The following is a 12,804-nucleotide window of genomic DNA, read 5'->3' as shown; positions in this document are numbered from 1 at the left end:
TTTTTTTTTTAATATAATAATTTGTCTCCTTTGTGACATTAAACTGTAAATCGATTTGTTAATTTGAGAAACCTGTTTAAAAGATTGCTTTATTTATTTGTCTTTTTTTTTAAACTTATTTGGCCTTCTTTTAAAATGAGTTACATAGTGTTAAAGTATGGAAAAGAAGCCATGCTGGTTCATTAGAAGCCATGCTGGTTCATTATGCTTATTATTATTATTTTTTAATATAATAATTTGTCTCCTTTGTGACATTAAACTGTAAATCGATTTGTTAATTAGAGAGACCTGTTTAAAAGATTGCTTAATTTATTTGTCTTTTTTTTTTTTTAAACTTGTTTGGCCTTCTTTTAAAATGAGTTACATAGTGTTGAAGAATGGAAAAGGGGCAAAGCTGGTTCATTAGGCTTATTGACTGCTTGCACAAGACAGATCTGATAGCTCAGATGGTAAAGCATAGGTTTACTGGCCAGCAGGTCCCCACTAGGTTGTGGGTTCAAGCCCCAGCATTGGCATGGTAGCATTTTATTTTTTATTTTTTTTATATAATCGTTTGTCTCCTTTGTGATAATAAACTGTAAATTGATTTGTTTATTAGAGAGACCTGTTTAAAAGATTGCTTTAATTATTTTTTAATTTTTTTAAAAACTTGTTCGGCCTATTTTTAATGAGTTACAAAGTGTTGAAGAATGGAAAAGAAGCCAAGCTGGTTCATTAGGCTTATTGACTGCTTGCACAAGACAAATCTGATAGCTCAGTGGGTAAAGCATAGGTTTACTGGTCAGCAGGTCCCCACAAGGTTGTGGTTTCAAGCCCCAACATTGGCATGGTAGCATTTTATTTTATTTTTTTTAAATATAATCGTTTGTCTCCTTTGTGACATTAAACTGTAAATCGATTTGTTAATTAGAGAGACCTGTTTAAAAGATTGCTTTATTTATTTTTTAATTAAAAAAAAAAAACTTGTTTGGCCTATTTTTAATGAGTTACATAGTGTTGAAGAATGGAAAAGAAGCCAAGCTGGTTCATTAGGCTTATTGACTGCTTGCAGAAGACAGATCTGATAGCTCAGTGGATAAAGCATAGGTTTACAGTTCAGCAGGTCCTCACAAGTTTGTGGGTTCAAGCCCCAGCAGTGGCATGGTAGTATTTTTTGTTATGTTCAACATATGTTGAAGAACGGATAAGAAGCCATGCTGCTTCATTAGGCTTATTGACTGCTGGTACCAGACAGATCTGATAGCTCAGTGGGTAAAGCATAGGTTTACTGGTCAGCAGGTCCACACAAGGTTGTGGGTTCAAGCCCCAGCATTGGCATGGTAGTGTGTTTTTTTTTTTTTTATATAATCGTTTGTCTCCTTTGTGACATTAAACTGTAAATCAATTTGTTAATTTGAGAAACCTGTTTAAAAGATTGCTTTATTTATTTGTCTTTTTTTTTAAACTTATTTGGCCTTCTTTTAAAATGAGTTACATAGTGTTAAAGTATGGAAAAGAAGCCATGCTGGTTCATTAGAAGCCATGCTGGTTCATTAGGCTTATTATTATTATTTTTTAATATAATAATTTGTCTCCTTTGTGTCATTAAACTGTTAATCGATTTGTTAATTAGAGAGACCTGTTTAAAAGATTGCTTAATTTATTTGTCTTTTTTTTTTTTTTACTTGTTTGGCCTTCTTTTAAAATGAGTTACATAGTGTTGAAGAATGGAAAAGAAGCCAAGCTGGTTCATTAGGCTTATTGACTGCTTGCACAAGACAGATTTGATAGCTCAGTGGGTAAAGCATAGGTTTACTGGCCAGCAGGTCCCCACAAGGTTGTGGGTTCAAGCCCCAGCATTGGCATGGTAGCATTTTATTTTTTATTTTTTTTATATAATCGTTTGTCTCCTTTGTGATATTAAACTGTAAATCGATTTGTTTATTAGAGAGACCTGTTTAAAAGATTGCTTTAATTATTTTTTAATTTTTTTAAAAACTTGTTTGGCCTATTTTTAATGATTTACATAATGTTGAAGAAAGGAAAAGAAGCCAAGCTGGTTCATTAGGCCTATTGACTGCTTGCACAAGACAAATCTGATAGCTCAGTGGGTAAAGCATAGGTTTACTGGTCAACAGGTCCCCACAAGGTTGTGGGTTCAAGCATTGACATGGTAGCATGTTATTTTATTTTTTTTTAAATATATTCGTTTGTCTCCTTTGTGACATTAAACTGTAAATCGATTTGTTAATTAGAGAGACCTGTTTAAAAGATTGCTTTATTTATTTTTTAATTTTTTTAAAAACTTTTTTGGCCTATTTTTAATGATTTACATAATGTTGAAGAATGGAAAAGAAGCCAAGCTGGTTTATTAGGCTTATTGACTGCTTGCAACAGACAGATCTGATAGCTTAGTGGGTAAAGCATGGGTTTACTGTTCAGCAGGTCCCCACAAGGTTGTGGGTTCAAGCCCCAGCATTGGCATGGTAGCATTTTTTTCATTTTTTTTTTAATATAATCAGTTTGTCTCTTTTGTGACATTAAACTGTAAATCAATTTGTTAATTAGAGAGACCTGTTTAAAAGATTGCTTTATTTATTTATTTATTTATTTATTTATTAATTTTAAAACTTGTTTGGCCTATTTTTAATGAGTTACATAGTGTTGAAGAATGGAAAAGAAGCCAAGCTGGTTCATTAGGCTTATTGACTGCTTGCAACAGACAGATCTGATAGCTTAGTGGGTAAAGCATGGGTTTACTGTTCAGCAGGTCCCCACAAGGTTGTAGGTTCAAGCCCCAGCATTGGCATGGTAGCATTTTATTTTATTTTTTTTAAATATAATCGTTTGTCTCCTTTGTGACATTCAACTGTAAATCGATTTGTTAATTAGAGAGACCTGTTTAAAAGATTGCTTTATTTATTTTTTTTATTAATTTTAAAACTTGTCTGGCCTATTTTTAATGATTTACATAATGTTGAAGAATGGAAAAGAAGCCAAGCTGGTTTATTAGGCTTATTGACTGCTTGCACAAGACATATCTGATAGCTTAGTGGGTCAAGCATAGGTTTACTGGTCAGCAGGTCCCCACAAGGTTGTGGTTTCAAGCCCCAGCTTTGGCGTGGCAGCATTTTATTTATTTTTTTTTTAAATATAATTGTTTGTCTCCTTTGTGACATTAAACTGTTAATCGATTTGTTAATTAGTGAGACCTGTTTAAAAGATTGCTTTATTTATTTATTATTTTTTTTAAAAAACTTGTTTGGCATATTTTTAATGATTTACATAATGTTGAAGAATAGAAAAGAAGCCAAGCTGGTTCATTAGGCTTATTGACTGCTTGCACAAGACAGATCTGATAGCTCAGTGGGTAAAGCATAGGTTTACTGGTCAGCAGGTCCCCACAAGGTTGTGGGTTCAAGCCCCAGCATTGGCGTGGTAGCATTTTATTTTATTTTTTTTAAATATAATCGTTTGTCTCCTTTGTGACATTAAACTGTAAATCGATTTGTTAATTAGGGAGACCTGTTTAAAAGATTGCTTTATTTATTTTTTATTTTTTAAAAACTTGTTTGGCATATTTTTAATGATTTACATAATGTTGAAGAATGGAAAAGAAGCCAAGCTGGTTCATTAGGCTTATTGACTGCTTGCACAAGACAGATCTGATAGCTCAGTGGGTAAAGCCTAGGTTTACGGGTCAGCAGGTCCCCACAAGGTTGTGGGTTCAAGCATTGGCATGGTAGCATTTTATTTTATGTTTTTTAAATATAATCCTTTGTCTCCTTTGTGACATTAAACTGTAAATCGATTTGTTAATTAGAGAGACCTGTTTAAAAGATTGCTTTATTTTATTTTTTTTTAAATATAATTGTTTGTCTCCTTTTTGACAATAAACTGTAAATCGATTTGTTAATTAGAGGGACCTGTTTAAAAGATTGCTTTGATTTTTTTTTTTTTTTTTTTTTTTTTTTAACTTGTTTGGCTTATTTTTAATGAGTTACAAAGTGTTGAAGAATGAAAAAGAAGCCAAGCTGGTTCATTAGGCTTATTGACTGCTTGCACAAGACAGATCTGATAGCTCAGTGGGTAAAGCATAGGTTTACTGGTCAGCAGGTCCCCACAAGGTTGTGGGTTCAAGCCCCAGCATTGGCATGGTAGCATTTTATTTTATTTTTTTTAAATATAATCTTTTGTCTCCTTTGTGACATTAAACTGTAAATCGATGTGTTAATTAGAGAGACCTGTTTAAAAGATTGCTTTATTTATTTGTCTTTTTTTTTTTTTTTACTTGTTTGGCCTTCTTTTAAAATGAGTTACATAGTGTTGAAGTATGGAAAAGAAGCCATGCTGGTTCATTAGGCTTATTGACTGCTTGCACAAGACAGATCTGATAGCTCAGTGGTTAAAGCATAGGTTTACTGGTCAGCAGGTCCCCACAAGGTTGTGGGTTCAAGCATTGGCATGGTAGCATTTATTTATTTATTTTTTAAATATAATCGTTTGTCTCCTTTGTGACATTAAACTGTAAATCGATTTGTTAATTAGAGAGGCCTTGTTTAAAAGATTGCTTTATTTATTTATTTATTTATTTATTTATTTATTTATTTATTTATTTATTTATTTATTTATTTATTTTAAAACTTGTTTGGCCTATTTTTAATGAGTTACATAGTGTTGAAGAATGGAAAAGAAGCCAAGCTGGTTCATTAGGCTTATTGACTGCTTGAACAAGACAGATCTGATAGCTCAGTGGGTAAAGCATGGGTTTACTGTTCAGCAGGTCCCCACAAGTTTGTGGGTTCAAGCCCCAGCATTGGCATGGTAGCATTTTATTTTATTTTTTTTAAATATAATCGTTTGTCTCCTTTGTGACATTCAACTGTAAATCGATTTGTTAATTAGAGAGACCTGTTTAAAAGATTGCTTTATTTATTTTTTTTTTATTAATTTTAAAACTTGTCTGGCCTTTTTTTAATGATTTACATAATGTTGAAGAATGGAAAAGAAGCCAAGCTGGTTTATTAGGCTTATTGACTGCTTGCCCAAGACAGATCTGATAGCTGAGTGGGTCAAGCATAGGTTTACTGGTCAGCAGGTCCCCACAAGGTTGTGGTTTCAAGCCCCAGCTTTGGCATGGTAGCATTTTATTTTATTTTTTTTTAAATATAATTGTTTGTCTCCTTTGTGACATTAAACTGTTAATCGATTTGTTAATTAGGGAGACCTGTTTAAAAGATCGCTTTATTTAATAAATTTTTTTTTTTTAAAAACTTGTTTGGCATATTTTTAATGATTTACATAATGTTGAAGAATGGAAAAGAAGCCAAGCTGGTTCATTAGGCTTATTGACTGCTTGCACAAGACAGATCTGATAGCTCAGTGGGTAAAGCATAGGTTTACTGGGCAGCAGGTCCCCACAAGTTTGTGGGTTCAAGCCCCAGCATTGCCATGGTAGCATTCTATTTTATTTTTTTAAATATAATTGTTTGTCTCCTTTGTGACATTAAACTGTAAATCAATTTGTTAATTACAGAGACCTGTTTAAAAGATTGCTTTATTTATTTTTTTTATTTTTTAAAAAACTTGTTTGGCCTATTTTTAATGAATTACATAATGTTGAAGAATGGAAAAGAAGCCAAGCTGGTTCATTAGGCTTATTGACTGCTTGCACAAGACAGATCTGACAGCTTAGTGGGTAAAACATATGTTTACAGTTGAGCAGGTCCCCACAAGGTTGTGGGTTCAAGCCCCAGCATTGGCATGGTAGCATTTTATTATTTTTTTTAAAATATAATTGTTTGTCTCCTTTGTGACATTAAACTGTAAATCGATTTGTTAATTAGAGAGACCTGTTTAAAAGATTGCTTTATTTATTTGTCTTTTTTTTTTTTTTTTTTACTTGTTTGGCCTTCTTTTAAAATGAGTTACATATTGTTGAAGTATAGAAAAGAAGCCATGCTGGTTCATTAGGCTTATTGACTGCTTGCGTAAGACAGATATGATAGCTCAGTGGGTAAAGCATAGGTTTACTGGTCAGCAGGTCCCCACAAGGTTGTGGTTCAAGCCCCAGCATAGGCATGGTAGCATTTATTATTATTATTTTTAAATATAATCGTTTGTCTCCTTTTTGACATTAAACTGTAAATCGATTTGTTAATTAGAGAGACCTGTTTAAAAGATTGCTTTATTTATTTTTTAATTTTTTTAAAAACTTTTTTGGCCTATTTTTAATGATTTACATAATGTTGAAGAATGGAAAAGAAGCCAAGCTGGTTTATTAGGCTTATTGACTGCTTGCACAAGACAGATCTGATAGCTCAGTGGGTCAAGCATAGGTTTACTGGTCAGCAGGTCCCCCCAAGGTTGTGGGTTCAAGCCCCAGCATTGGCATGGTAGCATTTATTATTATTTTTTTGAATATAATCGTTTGTCTCCTTTGTGACATTAAACTGTAAATCGATTTGTTAATTAGAGAGACCTGTTTAAAAGATTGCTTTATTTATTTATTTATTAATTTTAAAACTTGTTTGGCCTATTTTCAATGAGTTACATAGTGTTGAAGAATGGAAAAAAAGCCAAGCTGGTTCATTAGGCTTATTGACTGCTTGCACAAGACAGATCTGATAGCTCAGTGGGTAAAGCATAGGTTTACTGGTCTGCAGGTCCCCACAAGGTTGTGGGTATCAGCCCCAGCATTGGCATGGTAACATTTTATTTTTTTTTTTTTTATATATAATCGTTTGTCTCCTTTGTGACATTAAACTGTAAATCGATTTGTTAATTAGAGTGACCTGTTTAAAAGATTGCTTTATTTATTTATTTATTTATTTATTTATTTATTTATTTATTTATTTATTTATTTATTTATTTTAAAACTTATTTGGCCTTCTTTTAAAAAGAGTTACATAGTGTTGAAGTATGGAAAAGAAGCCATGCTGGTTCATTAGGATTATTGACTGCTTGCACAAGACAGATCTGATGGCTCAGTGGGTAAAGCATAGGATTACTGTTCAGCAGGTCACCCCAAGGATGTGGGTTCAAGCCCCAGCATTGGCATGGTAGTATTTTTTGTTTTGTTTTTTGAAATATTATCGTTTGTCTCCTCTGTGACATCAAACTGTAAATCGATTTTTTAATTAGAGAGACCTGTTTAAAATATTGCTTTATTTATTTGTCTTTTTTTTTTAAACTTGTTTGGCCTTCTTTTAAAATGAGTTACATAGTGTTGAAGTATGGAAAAGAAGCCATGCTGGTTCATTAGGCTTATTGACTGCTTGCACAAGACAGATCTGATAGCTCAGTGGGTCAAGCATAGGTTTACTGGTCAGCAGGTCCCCACAAGGTTGTGGGTTCAAGCCCCAGCATTGGCGTGGTAGCATTTTATTTTATTTTTTTTAAATATAATCGTTTGTCTCCTTTGTGACATTAAACTGTAAATCGATTTGTTAATTAGGGAGACCTGTTTAAAAGATTGCTTTATTTATTTTTTATTTTTTAAAAACTTGTTTGGCATATTTTTAATGATTTACATAATGTTGAAGAATGGAAAAGAAGCCAAGCTGGTTCATTAGGCTTATTGACTGCTTGCACAAGACAGATCTGATAGCTCAGTGGGTAAAGCCTAGGTTTACGGGTCAGCAGGTCCCCACAAGGTTGTGGGTTCAAGCATTGGCATGGTAGCATTTTATTTTATGTTTTTTAAATATAATCCTTTGTCTCCTTTGTGACATTAAACTGTAAATCGATTTGTTAATTAGAGAGACCTGTTTAAAAGATTGCTTTATTTTTTTTTTTTTTAAATATAATTGTTTGTCTCCTTTTTGACAATAAACTGTAAATCGATTTGTTAATTAGAGGGACCTGTTTAAAAGATTGCTTTGATTTTTTATTTATTTTTTTTTTTTTTAACTTGTTTGGCCTATTTTTAATGAGTTACAAAGTGTTGAAGAATGAAAAAGAAGCCAAGCTGGTTCATTAGGCTTATTGACTGCTTGCACAAGACAGATCTGATAGCTCAGTGGGTAAAGCATAGGTTTACTGGTCAGCAGGTCCCCACAAGGTTGTGGGTTCAAGCCCCAGCATTGGCATGGTAGCATTTTATTTTATTTTTTTTTAATATAATCGTTTGTCTCCTTTGTGACATTAAACTGTAAATCGATTTGTTAATTAGAGAGACCTGTTTAAAAGATTGCTTTATTTATTTATTTTTTAAATATAATTGTTTGTCTCCTTTGTGACAATAAACTGTAAATCGATTTGTTAATTAGAGAGACCTGTTTAAAAGATTGCTTTAATTATTTTTTTTTATTTTTTTTAAAATCTTGTTTGGCCTATTTTTAATGTTACAAAGTGTTGAAGAATGAAAAAGAAGCCAAGCTGGTTCATTAGGCTTATTGACTGCTTGCACAAGACAGATCTGACAGCTTAGTGGGTAAAGCATAGGTTTACTGGTCAGCAGGTCCCCACAAGTTTGTGGGTTCAAGCCCCAGCATTGGCATGGTAGCATTTTTTTTTATTTTTTTGAATATAATTGTTTGTCTCCTTTGTGACATTAAACTGTAAATCGATTTGTTAATTAGAGAGACCTGTTTAAAAGATTGCTTTATTTATTTATTTATTTTTTTTTTTTAAAAACTTGTTTGGCCTATTTTTAATGATTTACATAATGTTGAAGAATGGAAAAGAAGCCAAGCTGGTTCATTAGGCTTATTGACTGCTTGCACAAGACAGATCTGACAGCTTAGTGGGTAAAACATATGTTTACAGTTGAGCAGGTCCCCACAAGGTTGTGGTTTCAAGCCCCAGCATTGGCATGGTAGCATTTTATTTTATTTTTTTAAATATAATTGTTTGTATCCTTTGTGACATTAAACTGTAAATCGATTTGTTAATCAGAGAGACCTGTTTAAAAGATTGCTTTATTTATTTGTCTTTTTTTTTTTTTTTTTTTACTTGTTTGGCCTTCTTTTAAAATGAGTTACATAGTGTTGAAGTATCGAAAAGAAGCCATGCTGGTTCATTAGGCTTATTGACTGCTTGTGTAAGACAGATCTGAAAGCTCAGTGGGTAAAGCATAGGTTTACTGGTCAGCAGGTCCCCACAAGGTTGTGGGTTCAAGCCCCAGCATAGGCATGGTAGCATTTATTATTATTTTTTTAAATATACTTGTTTGTCTCCCTTGTGACATTAAACTGTAAATCGATATGTTAATTAGAGAGACCTGTTTAAAAGATTGCTTTATTTATTTTTTTATTTTTTAAAAAAATTGTTTGGCTTATTTTTAATGATTTACATAATGTTGAAGAATGGAAAAGAAGCCAAGCTGGTTCATTAGGCTTGTTGACTGCTTGCACAAGACAGATCTGATAGCTCAGTGGGTCAAGCATAGGTTTACTGGTCAGCAGGTCCCCACAAGGTTGTGGGTTCAAGCCCCAGCATTGGCATGGTAGCATTTTATTGTATTTTTTTAAAAATATAATCGTTTGTCTCCTTTGTGACATTAAACTGTAAATCGATTTGTTAATTAGGGAGACCTGTTTAAAAGATTGCTTTATTAATTTTTTTTTAAATATAATTGTTTGTCTCCTTTGTGACATTTAACTGTAAATCGATTTGTTAATTAGAGAGACCTGTTTAAAAGATTGCTTTATTTATTTATTAATTTTAAAACTTGTCTGGCCTATTTTTAATGAGTTACATAGTGTTGAAGAATGGAAAAGAAGCCAAGCTGGTTCATTAGGCTTATTGACTGCTTGCACAGGACAGATCTGATAGTTCAGTGGGTAAAGCATAGGTTTACTGGTCAGCAGGTCCCCACAAGGTTGTGGGTTCAAGCCCCAGCATTGGCATGGTAGCATTTTTTTTTTTTTTTTTTTTATATAATTGTTTGTCTCCTTTGTGACATTAAACTGTAAATCGATTTGTTAATTAGAGAGACCTGTTTAAAAGATTGCTTTATTTATTTGTCTTTTTTTTTTTTTTTACTTGTTTGGCCTTCTTTTAAAATGAGTTACATAGTGTTGAAGTATGGAAAAGAAGCCATGCTGGTTCATTAGGCTTATTGACTGCTTGCACAAGACAGATCTGATAGCTCAGTGGTTAAAGCAAAGGTTTACTGGTCAGCAGGTCCCCACAAGGTTGTGGGTTCAAGCATTGGCATGGTAGCATTTTATTTTATGTTTTTTAAATATAATCGTTTGTCTCCTTTGTGACATTAAACTGTAAATCGATTTGTTAATTAGAGAGACCTGTTTAAAAGATTGCTTTATTTATTTATTTTTTAAATATAATTGTTTGTCTCCTTTGTGACAATAAACTGTAAATCGATTTGTTAATTAGAGAGACCTGTTTAAAAGATTGCTTTAATTATTTTTTTTTATTTTTTTTAAAAACTTGTTTGGCCTATTTTTAATGAGTTACAAAGTGTTGAAGAATGAAAAAGAAGCCAAGCTGGTTCATTAGGCTTATTGACTGCTTGCACAAGACAGATCTGACAGCTTAGTGGGTAAAGCATAGGTTTACTGGTCAGCAGGTCCCCACAAGTTTGTTCAAGCATTGGCATGGTAGCATTTTTTTTCATTTTTTTGAATATAATTGTTTGTCTCCTTTGTGACATTAAACTGTAAATCGATTTGTTAATTAGAGAGACCTGTTTAAAAGATTGCTTTATTTATTTATTTATTAATTTTAAAACTTGTTTGGCCTATTTTTAATGAGTTACATAGTGTTGAAGAATGGAAAAGAAGCCAAGCTGGTTCATTAGGCTTATTGACTGCTTTGATAAGACATATCTGATACCTCAGTGGGTAAAGCATTGGTTTACTGTTCAGCAGGTCCCCACAAGGTTGTGGGTCCAAGCCCCAGCATTGGCATGGTATTATTTTTTGTTTTGTTTTTTGAAATATTATCGTCTGTCTCCATTGTGACATTAAACTCTAAATCGATTTGTTAATTAGAAAGACCTGTTTAAAAGATTGCTTTATTTATTTGTCTTTTTATATTTTTTTTTTACTTGTTTGGCCTTCTTTTAAAATGATTTACATAGTGTTAAGGTATGGAAAAGAAGCCATGCTGGTTCATTAGGCTTATTGACTGCTTGCACAAGACAGATCTGATAGCTCAGTGGGTCAAGCATAGGTTTACTGGTCAGCAGGTCCCCACAAGGTTGTGGGTTCAAGCCCCAGCATTGGCATGGTAGCATTTTATTTTATTTTTTGAAAATATAATCGTTTGAAAAGAAGCCAAGCTGGTTCATTAGGCTTATTGACTGCTTGCACAAGACAGATCTGATAGCTTAGTGGATAAAGCATAGGTTTACTGATCAGCAGGTCCCCACAAGGTTGTGGGTTCAAGCCCCAGCATTGGCATGGTAGCATTTTATTTTATTTTTTTTAAATATAATCGTTTGTCTCCTTTGTGACATTAAACTGTAAATCGATTTGTTAATTAGAGAGACCTGTTTAAAAGATTGCTTTATTTATTTGTCTTTTTTTTTTTTTTTACTTGTTTGGACTTCTTTTAAAATGAGTTACATAGTGTTGAAGTATGGAAAAGAAGCAATGCTGGTTCATTAGGCTTATTGACTGCTTGCACAAGACAGATCTGATAGCTCAGTGGGTAAAGCATAGGTTTACTGTTCAGCAGGTCCCCCCAAGGTTGTGGGTTCAAGCCCCAGCATTGGCATGGTAGCATTTATTATTATTATTTTTAAATATAATCGTTTGTCTCCTTTTTCACATTAAACTGTAAATCGATTTGTTAATTAGAGAGACCTGTTTAAAAGATTGCTTGATTTATTTATTTAATAATTTTAAAACTTGTTTGGCCTATTTTTAATGAGTTACATAGTGTTGATGAATGGCAAAGAAGCCAAGCTGGTTCATTAGGCTTATTGACTGCTTGCACAAGACAGATCTGATAGCTCAGTGGGTAAAGCATAGGTTTACTGCTCAGCAGGTCACCACAAGGTTGTGGGTTCTAGCCCCAGCATTGGCATGGTAGTATTTTTTGTTTTGTTTTTTGAAATATTATCGTTTGTCTCCTTTGTGACATTAAACTGTAAATCGATTTGTTAATTAGAAAGACCTGTTTAAAAGATTGCTTCAATTATTATTATTATTTTTTTTTACTTGTTTGGCCTATTTTTAATGAGTTACATAGTGTTGAAGAATGGAAAAAAAGAAGCCAAGCTGGTTCATTAGGCTTATTGACTGGCTGCACAAGACAGATCTGATAGCTTAGTGGGTAAAGCATAGGTTTACTGGTCAGCAGGTCCCCACAAGGTTGTGGGTTCAAGCCCCAGCATTGGCATGGTAGCATTTTATTTTATTTTTTTAAATATAATTGTTTGTCTCCTTTGTGACATTAAACTGTAAATCGATTTGTTAATTAGTGAGACCTGTTTAAAAGATTGCTTTATTTATTTATTTATTTTTTTTTAAAACTTGTTTGGCCTATTTTTAATGATTTACATAATGTTGAAGAATGGAAAAGAAGCCAAGCTGGTTCATTAGGCTTATTGACTGCTTGCACAAGACAGATCTGACAGCTTAGTGGGTAAAACATATGTTTACAGTTGAGCAGGTCCCCACAAGGTTGTGGTTTCAAGCACCAGCATTGGCATGGTAGCATTTTATTTTATTTTTTTAAATATAATTGTTTGTCTCCTTTGTGACATTAAACTGTAAATCGATTTGTTAATTAGAGAGACCTGTTTAAAAGATTGCTTTATTTATTTGTCTTTTTTTTTTTTTTTTTTTTTTACTTGTTTGGCCTTCTTTTAAAATGAGTTACATAGTGTTGAAGTATAGAAAAGAAGCCATG

Source organism: Silurus aristotelis (genome assembly GCF_946808225.1).
Source record: "Silurus aristotelis genome assembly, chromosome: 8".
Classification (NCBI taxonomy): Eukaryota; Metazoa; Chordata; class Actinopteri; order Siluriformes; family Siluridae; genus Silurus; species Silurus aristotelis.
This window is presented reverse-complemented; position numbering follows the sequence as displayed.